Raw genomic sequence first — 10,261 nt, 5'->3', positions numbered from 1 at the left:
CTCTGATTCCTAGTTCTGAGTTCCAACTCTGGATTAAGTTCTAAGGAAGCGTCTAACTAGGAAGTCCCCCTCTTGTAACCGGTTTCTCCAGGCCTGCTGTAACATGTCGTCCGTGAGAACCTGCGGCCGGACCTGCTGAATCCGCCCTGCCGGCTCTGATGAGAAGGTCATTCTTCCGTACACGACCGGACCCGACCGGTCCAGCAACACGGACCCGAGGTCTTCTACCACGCCACGGCTGTCTGATGAGGACCCCTGACCAACCGGACCAACTAGACCCAACCGGACATAACTGGACCTGACTGGACCTAACTGTACATCTGTCTCTGGTCTTCTGCCCTCTACTCCTCCATAACCCCTACCCCTCCCACACTTCTTACGCACTTTTGTATGTCTACGTCCTTGTACTTCAAAATACACTTAGGCTTGTGTAGCGTAGCATCTTATGCTAGCATCTTTGTTGTATACGGGGAATGGGTTAACCTAGCGATTGTTAGTGCTGCTGGGGCACTGACAGTGATATTTGTGGTTTCTCCTCCTTCTGAGAAATTTACTTATTGTAATCGCTTTAGATAAAAGGTCTGCTAAGTGCCCTGAATGTAAATCTAACCCTTAATGTAATACGTTGCTGTTCGCTATGATAGTTTACAGCCACGCAAGATTGGGTTTTGTTTTCTTTGTATTGTTCGACCTTGATGCTCGGTGCAGATGTGATTTGCCAAGACAAAGGGAAGACCAGTCGAATGAGTTTTGCTTTGATGGTTGCTGAGTCAGACCTTTATTGAAGCACAAAAGCCTTAGTGGCAAACGTGAAAGGGGAAAGTGAAGAAAGAGGAGGAGGATGGCTTTTTATCTATAACGCACTTTTGAACCAGAGATGTGAATCCACATCCGTTGTTCGGCAGATGAACCCTCCTTTATACGATTGTTTTGCATAACTGCATGCAAAAACTCTCCAACCAAAACGTTTATGCTTGATTCAAATCATCATAACTATGACAGCACTTAGTTTATCAATGTGTCAATCTGTGTTCACGTGGTAATGTTCTCTGAGGTGAAACCTGAGAAAAATCCTAGACCCTGTATCTGGGAAGTATCTTCACATTTCACCTGCCTGCCAAACGTTTCTCACAGCCTTTTCCCGGCAGCTAATCTTGAAGGAAATCAAACCTCTTTCTGGGCGTTCCTTAACCTGTCGTCTGAAGGCTCTGTTTGTGTGTGTGTGTGTGGGTGTGTGTGTGTTTGGTGTGTGTGTGTGGTGTGTGTGTGTGTGTTGTGTGTGTGTGTGTGTGTGTGTGTGTGTGTGTGTGTTGTGTGTGTGTGTGTGTGTGTTTTGTGTCGTCGTCACAGGACTTCAGCAGTGGTAAGGTGAGCATCAGCAGAGCATGAGAAGTGCCGTGTTTGGTGGATCCCCTGGTCAGCTACGTGGAGGAAGCGTGGAGGCCCAGAGACCCGACGACAAGGTACTTCTATGTGCCTAGCTGAATGTCGAGATGTCCCTGAGCAAGGCACCTCACCATGGCTGTCGCCTTGCTGGTTGACTCCGCCGTCGGTGTGTGAATGTGTGCATGATGGGTGAATGTTAGGCGTATTGTAAAGCGCTTTGAGTGGACGCTGGTTGAAAAGCGCTTGATAAATTCAGTCCATTTAGCATTTATCAAGGTGAGGGGAAACCAAGCAGAATAGGATCATGGGTTGAAACTAGTGCTGTCAAGCGATTAAAATATTTTATCGCGATTAATCGCATTAATGTCATAGTTAATCACGATTAATTGCGATTAATCGCAAAAAAATTCTATGCTAAATAGCCCTTGATTTCTTAGTCCCATTAATTGTTCTCATTTGAATTCTCTTATCACATGGAGAAGTGCATCGGCCTGCCTTGTGCAAATGTTTTTTTATTGATAACAACATTGGCATATACTGATCAAAACAGGACGATACAAAAAAAAAGCCTTAGTGCAATTAAACGATGAACATACAAAGATACTGCCTTGAACATAGCAGTCAGGCTACTGCTTCTTTGTGTTTTGAGCCAAAGAAAAAGCCTCAGTGTTGAAGTGAAATTAGTATTGAATGCTGGCTGGTTAAACGTAAGGAGAGTTCAGGCATTAAGTTTAGTCACTGAGATAGGCCAGGTGTCCAGTCGCAGTCACCGCAACGCGCTAAATAAAAACTGTATCTCTGAATTAGAAGGGGAAAAAGCATCCAAAGAAATGCCACTACTGCTAATTCAGTGACCACACAAACAACCCACGCACCACACACACGGATCGTACTCCCTCCAGCAGCCCACATGCCAAACGCCCGACCGTCATTCTCATGTGACAGGCTGACCGGGCGCTGAAAGACGGGACCTTCAGCGCCCACATCGGCGCATCTCTACCACGTCGCTTTCAACGCAGAGCAGGTGCGGGCAGCATTCTCAGACCGTAGCGCTCCCATTGTGCGGCCGACCTGTGATACCGTTGTTTTTTTTGAAACGTTCCACGTCTGAGTCATGCTGTGAAATGCCGCTCCGTTCAGTTCAGCTCTGTTGCATAACTCTGGGTGTATGGGTTTGAGTATAAAGAAAGCTTGCTGAATGGAAAATAATTCATCAATATGGTAAATGGACTGCATATATGGCCACTCGAAGGGCTTTACAATATTGCCATAACATTCACCCATTCATGCACACATTCATACGGTGTCAACCGTTCGAGGCGACAGCTGATCGGGTCAACCAGGGTGTGGTGTCTACCCCCTGAGCAACATGCCACTAGAACGTGTGTGTGTGTGTGTTGTGAGTGTCTGGGTTGTGAGTGGTCGGGGCTGTGTAAAGAACGCTCACTAAATGGATGGTGATTCGTCGATTCATCCAGTACGAGTATCGACCTCTCACTGTCGCTCTGGTTCCTCCTCCGCCCAGTCGGTGGAGAACTGTGCCTCGTGCTCCACAACCTCACCTTCCAGCTGGAGGCGGAGGCCCCCGCCCTCTTCAGCCGCATCTCCGCCCTGGGCCGGGCCAACGTCACCCCCGAGGGGGACACCGGCCCCATCGGCTGCTTCAGCCCGCAGAGCAGACAGGTCCTGGAAGCTGAGGTGAGGAGGGAGGGAGGGAGGAAACTGGTGGGGAAGAAAGGACAGAAGGGAAGAGGAAACGTTTAACTGGAGGGAGCGCGGGAAACAGAAAGGAAGGAATTAAGTAAAAGCAGGAGGCTAATATAAAGCCCGACCCTCTGGGTGGGAGTCCAACCTCAGATTCCTCCACCTAGACCCTGTCAACACTAACGTCCTGCGGACATACCCTGTATACAGATCCCACAAAGTCAAAAGCCAACCCCAGGCCATCCAAGAGCAGCCAGGGCCCCTCTTCATCAATTGAAGGTGTGACACCGACGAGTCCTGGTGGGACTTTCGACGCAAACGCACCATCGTGTAAATATTAACCAAGGGGTGTAACTGGGATCTCATGCCGGCAACCCTGGCGGCGAATGCCAGCGTTCTCCTGCTGGCTCTGAGGGGAAAGTAATTGCTCCTTAATCAGCGCCCCGCCCTGTGGAGTGTAGTCCTGACCTATGACCGGGTGTGTAGCCGCGCGTGTGTGTGTGTACGACCCCCTTAAGTAGTTGTGCTCAACCAGTTAGAGCTAATCGTCCCTTTTCATTCACTCACTCCTGTCCAGTTAGACCCCATTCCTCAAATGGTCCAGGACCTGTCTACCAATCCATGTCAAGTGGACTAGGTTGACGGGTAGTTCCCGAGCCAGGCTCTTACCGGCGTTGACCTCATTTGAAATGCAGGCCTTAAAATGCAACCTAAACCTAGCTTCCAAAAGCCCCACTGCCATTCCCATCTATTAACCATTCTGGCCAATTCTTAAGACCTCGCTGTAAAATGCCCTCAATCCACCAGGGCTGCTTTGAGCCGGTGTAACCCTCCATGCCCCTACCCTGAAGTAAACCAGGCTAGACCCAGAATGACACTTTCACTGTCAGGCTTATCTTGTACTCCACCTACTCCACGTTTGGCCTGGCCTTGTTGTTTTGAAATGCTTGATTCCCACACCTTCAGTGTCCTTTCGAACCCTCGACCTTAACTTTCAAGTGATAAACAACAGGTTTTACCCAGAATGCCTGGGTTACACTGCCCCGGTCTGATTAGCTGCATTCCAGGTGTGATTTTGCTCCAGTTCCTGTCTTGGACCACCTAGTTCTGGTCCGCGTCAAAATGCTTCAACCAATCCAATGTATCCCCTCTGTATCCTCACTGTTACCCCACTGTACCCCCCTCTACCGACTGTACCCCCTCTGTATCCCCACTGTACCCCCACTGTACCCCCTCTGTTTCCCCTCTCTACCCCCTCTCAACCGCCACTGTACCGCCACTGTACCCCCACTGTACCCCCAATGTACCCCCTCTGATTCCCCTCTCTATCCCCTCTCTACACCCTCTCAACCGCCACTGTACCCCCTCTGTTTTCCCTCTCCACCCCCTCTCTACCCCCGCTCTACCTCCACTGTACCCCCACTGTACCCCCTCTGTACCCCCTCTGTACCCCCTCTGTACCCCCACTGTACCCCCACTGTACCCCCACTCTACCCCCACTGTACCCCCTCTCTACCTCCACTGTACCCCCTCTGTACCCCTACTGTCCCGTTTATTGACCCCAGACCGTCCGTCTCTCCCCAGCGGCACTTTGACTACCCGACGGTGGAGGAGCAGAACCCCACGGGGCGGGCTGGCTGATCCACTCCCGGACCCTGCAGAGCTACCTGGACCTGCTGAGCTCCATCAGAAGGACACACCCTGGAGGCCTGCTGCGGGGCCCTGCAGAACCTCACCGCCCACCCCGGCACCGTAAGACAGCCCGGCCAGCACCACACGGGCCCCGCGACTCCACCCAGCACCACACGGCCCCGCGACTCCACCCAGCACCACACCGGCCCAGCGACTCCACCCACCCACACGGGCCCCCGACCCTCCACCCAGCCCACCCACCCCCCCACACAGGCCCTTTTCATACACAAGGCAACAAAGTGCTTCACATATCATTGTCGAACAATAAATTAAAACAATAGATAAGTAGTAGGCTGTGTTAAGGCTGTGTTTAGAAGGCTGGGTTTAGCAGCTGGATTTGCGCAAATGATTGCGCTAAGCTCTTTTCACACCCAGCAATTTGCTCTGCTATTGTTGTTTCTTTTTCCTGCACTGTGGGTTGTCTTTCATGTTGTGTTTATGACAGATTGATATCCATTTAATGCATGGCTTCAACCAATTCCCCTTAATAATAATAATAATACGATTTCCTTTTACATAAGTCCATGATACGGTCCTACTGAAGGAACACAGGTTATGTCAGTCCTAGAGCAAAAACATGTAGTAACAGGTGACTCAAGTGGAACACCACTCTGGCAGCTCAATGCCTGAGTGAACGATGATGTTCAATCGAATGTATTCATAGAGTAGAACGACATGCACCAGTAGAACGGGGGTTGATGATCAGATAGCCGGGGCCTCTGAGTGCTGCTAGTGTGACTGATGTTCTTCCATCTCCCCGACGTCAGGTTTCCAACGTAATCAGCCAGACGGTGGTGAAGAAGCTCAACGGTCTGGCTGTCACGCGCCGCTGCTGAGGTCTCCCAAGATCAACCTGCAGAGAACACCGTGGCACTGGTGGCCAACCTTGCCAAGAACCCCAGCCTGGCCAACCCCATCGGTAGGAGGCCGGGCCGTGAAGGACCCCCCTGACCAGGGACCTACCGCACGCTCGCACGCACGCACGCACGCACGCACGCACGCCGCACGCGCACGCACGCACGCACGCACGCACACATGTTCGGATTACACTGTTTATATGTTCTAATTACACTGGTTAGATGTTCTGATAACATTGGTTCTATGTTCCCTGCGTAAATTTTGGAACGGTCTAATGGGAAGATGCTTTAGCTAAGGTCTGTTTAGGGAATAGTGAATGTTAAATCTATATTTTTTAATAGTAAAACTAGAACTTGAACGTAGAAATGTAGAAAATGTAGAATATGTTGAATGTAGAAAATGTGCATAAATGTAAAAATATTTCTCAACGTTTGCAAAGTCCTTCCACAACGGTGCGTCGCCCTGTGACTACGACCTCCTCCCCGCTCCGCCTCCGCAGCCCGTAAAACCCTGCCCGAGTTCTACGCCATCCTGGAGGAGGGCACCGAGGGCACCGAGTCGGACGACACGCTGTCCATGGCGTGCCAGACGGCCCACCTCCTCACCCTGAAGGAGCAGGACTGGCCGGCCCCTGCTGAAGAACAACCTGATCCACGCCCTGAACCACCTCAGCAAGACAGGTACGCCCCAAAGCCCACGCCGCCCGCAGAGAGAGATGAACTACACGGCCGTATTTAACAATTATTCGCCGAAGGCAAAGTGAATTGTGGGAATAGCCCCCCGAGACCTTCTCGGGGGCTATTCCCCACTATTCACTGAGCCTGAGTGAATAATAGATGTATGATGGATAGATGAGTAACGTATGCTACAGTCCAAAGAGTGAGCTGGTAGATGGATCTATCCAGCGTACACCAGTGTGACCACACTGGTGACATGATATCACTCCTTCAAACGTTCATACGTTGTCCTTTTGAAAACACATTATTTACGCCGCTACTGATCACAACAATGACCGATATCTTTTAGTGTGACGCTATTCTCCCTGTGGTTCATCGACGCGCAGACGCGGTCTAACCCAGAGTTAAAACTTGCTGAGTCCGGACGCTGAGACAACACCTCACTCACACTCAAACACTGACACGGCATGTACGCGTGATTCTGCTCATCCCCGGGCGACTTGGTCAATGTTGGCCTAACACACACCTACTCTCTTCTACACGTCCCCCCCCCATAACTCGTTTCGTATTCTGATCCCCTCGACTGGGTCAATGTTAGCCTAACACACACTTTCCCTACTCTCCCCCCCCGTCATTCATTTCGTATTTTGTCCACCTCGACTGGGTCAATGTTAGCCTAATGCACACTTTCCCTACTCTCCCCGTCCCCCGTCAGTCATTTCGTATTTTGTCCACCTCGACTGGGTCAATGTTAGCCTAATGCACACTTTCTCCCTTCTCCCTTCTCCCCACCCCCCCCCCCCACCGTCAGTCATTTCCCCAAGTCCAGCAAAGCGGCCTCCCTAATGCTCTACAGCCTGTGGTCGGACAAAGACCTGCAGAGCTTCCTGAAGAAGGTGAGCTACTTGCCGCCGGGGCCGGGGCGGCGGGGTGTTGACTGCGCAGGGCGTGTCTCCGCTGTTATTATTGTTGAACCGCAGCTATGTTCAGAGTACACGCCCTGCGCAGTATGTGGGAAAGTGCCACTGGCTGACCTCGTGGTCTGTGATTGACACGAAGCCGTAATCCCGGACGATCACGATTCCTGTGATCGTCCTTTTGAACATTGATGCCCCGTGCGATTCAACATGTAGTCGATAAGTCCGGTTCATAAGTTCAATCATATTTCTTTGGTCAATATAGATTTTCAGGGCGTAACCGTGTAACTGTACACAAGGCGGGTGGGCAGGGGGGAAATGGGACTGTTGACTGATCCCGATATAGACGCAGGAAGTGACATCGTGACGACAGCATCGGCGTTGCGGCTCTCTGTGGTCAATGTGTAGATAATGCTCTTAACCTCAAGTTAAATATGGAAAACGTAGCATTTACAACCAGCGGGGAGCCAAATAACTGTTGAACACTGAGCAGAGGAGGTCGGATTACGGCTGGGGATGATTCACCGAGGGATATGTGATACGAGCATCAGCATGTAGGGCTTAGAGTCGTGAACGCTGCTGTCCCTGGACTCACCAGGGCCCAAAGTCTTTTGTTTACCTCGCCCGGGATGCAAATCTCCTAGCATCTGTTTAGAACGTCGACATGCAGAGTAGTCTGAGGGGAAAGTCTCACACACTTTTCCTCCTTCTACTAACGGGGAAATCCCTCTAGGCAGGTTCTATACTGCTTTTTATTTTTAAAAAGTTAACTAGTTGAAAAGGTAATGCTACTAATACTACTACTACTAATCCACTACTCCTACTCCTACTACTTCTACTACTGCACTACTTCTACCCCTGCTGCTACTACACTTCTACTATTACTACTACTTCTGCTGCTACTACAACCAATTCTACTGCTGCTACGACTACAATGTTGCAACAACAAACTACAGTGTTGCTTGGTTCTGGTACTCGCCCCATTTTGAGACTTTCCAAGAACTAGGCACCCATTCCTTTTGATTTTCAATCAATGTTGGAATCATCATCTAAAGAAAAAAAAAAATGTCAACGGCGTGTAACAGATTCCCCCCGGCGGGAACACTATTAGCCGGCCACAGTGTTCTGCATGCGTAACTCCCCGTGTGCGAGCGCTAACCTGCTCCTGCTTAGAGCGCTAACCTGCTCCTGCTCAGAGTGCTAACCTGCTCCTGCTCAGAGTGCTAACCTGCTCAGAGTGCTAACCTGCTCAGAGCGCTAACCTGCTCAGAGTGCTAACCTGCTCCTGCTCAGAGCGCTAACCTGCTCAGAGTGCTAACCTGCTCAGAGCGCTAACCTGCTCAGAGCACTAACCTGCTCAGAGCGCTAACCTGCTCAGAGCGCTAACCTGCTCAGAGCGCTACCCTGTTCAGAGCGCTAACCTGCTTCTGCTCAGAGTGCTAACCTGCTCAGAGCGCTACCCTGTTCAGAGCGCTAACCTGCTCCTGCTTAGAGCGCTAACCTGCTTAGAGCGCTAACCTGCTCAGAGCGCTAACCTGCTCAGAGCGCCAACCTGCTCAGAGCGCTAACCTGCTCAGAGCGCTACCCTGTTCAGCGCAATACCCTGTTCAGAGCGCTAACCTGCTCCTCAGAGCGCTAACCTGCTCCTGCTCAGAGCGCTAACCTGCTCCTGCTTAGAGCGCTAACCTGCTCAGAGCGCTAACCTGCTGAAGCGCTAACCTGCTCAGAGCGCTACCCTGTTCATAGCGCTAACCTGCTCCTGCTCAGAGTGCTAACCTGCTCAGAGCGCTACCCTGTTCAGAGCGCTAACCTGCTCCTGCTCAGAGTGCTAACCTGCTCCTGCTTAGAGCGCTAACCTGCTCAGAGCGCTAACCTGCTCAGAGCGCTACCTGCTCAGAGCGCTACCTGCTCAGAGCGCTGACCTGCTCAGAGCGCTAACCTGCTCAAGCGCTAACCTGCTCAGAGCGCTAACCTGCTCAGAGCGCTAACCTGCTCAGAGCGCTAACCTGCTCAGAGCGCTAACCTGCTCAGAGCGCTAACCTGTTCAGAGCTCAGCATTTTGATGGTTCCTCTCTGTGTGTCCCCCCGAGCAGAAAGGCATGAGCAAGGGGTCCTTCGTGACCAAGGACACCATCGCGGCCCACAGGTCCATCCAGGTGGTGGACTAGACCAGGGGTGGACCAGACCCTAGACCCGCTCCTCCCAGCCTTGTGACCCCGTCACCCGGCTCCTCCAGCTACTCCACGCCTCAACGCTCACTCCTGTATCGTCCAACTAACCCGAAACACTCCACGGCGTCCGCGTTGCACTTGTACAGAGATGGTCGCTATGATACGCTCACATAATCGAATCAATAACAAACACAAATTGCAGGCTTATTTACATTCCTGTTCAGTGTCGCTCATGGCAGGTCAAGAAAGAGGAAGCGCGTGTGTTTTTCTCACCGTCGCTCGCTTTGCAGTGACTCTCTCGAGTACAGCTCGCTGCTGACTACGTCGGGAGTACGTATTAAGTCCCACTAAATCACCCGGCCAGACTGGATGTGAGCCACTGCACTAACTGGCACGTTTAAATCATATTCTCTCTTGTGTAAATATGTTCGCCCGCCGTATTTGTGTCACTGGAGTCTACTCCAAAGGGGCATAAGATGACAAGTATTGTTTTGTGCTTTTGTTTTTAACAAACTACGTACAGTTTTAGCTATGGTTTTAGACGTCGTAAATGTTGTTCTAAGCTTTGACCCTATGATATCTTGTGACCGAATTGTCTGTGTACAGCTAGCCTGCTCCGTCGGTTGTTATGTTTAGAGAATGGTCGGATTAGTTTAGAGAGATTTAGCAATACTTGCACTGAATATGCAGTTTTTGTGATGAAATGTCTGTCTTTAATTACTGCTGTTAACGCTGCAACCTTGTCAAAACTGGTTATACTAATAAAGAATGCTGCTAATATACTGCTAAATATATTTCGTCTTCAAAGTGATCTGTCTGTGGATGTCTTGATTTAGCCTCCACGCATTAGACAGAT

This window comes from Gadus chalcogrammus, chromosome 13 (assembly GCF_026213295.1).
Source record: "Gadus chalcogrammus isolate NIFS_2021 chromosome 13, NIFS_Gcha_1.0, whole genome shotgun sequence".
Taxonomy (NCBI): Eukaryota; Metazoa; Chordata; class Actinopteri; order Gadiformes; family Gadidae; genus Gadus; species Gadus chalcogrammus.
The sequence above is the reverse complement of the archived record's forward strand: the minus strand, read 5'-3'. Positions refer to the sequence as shown.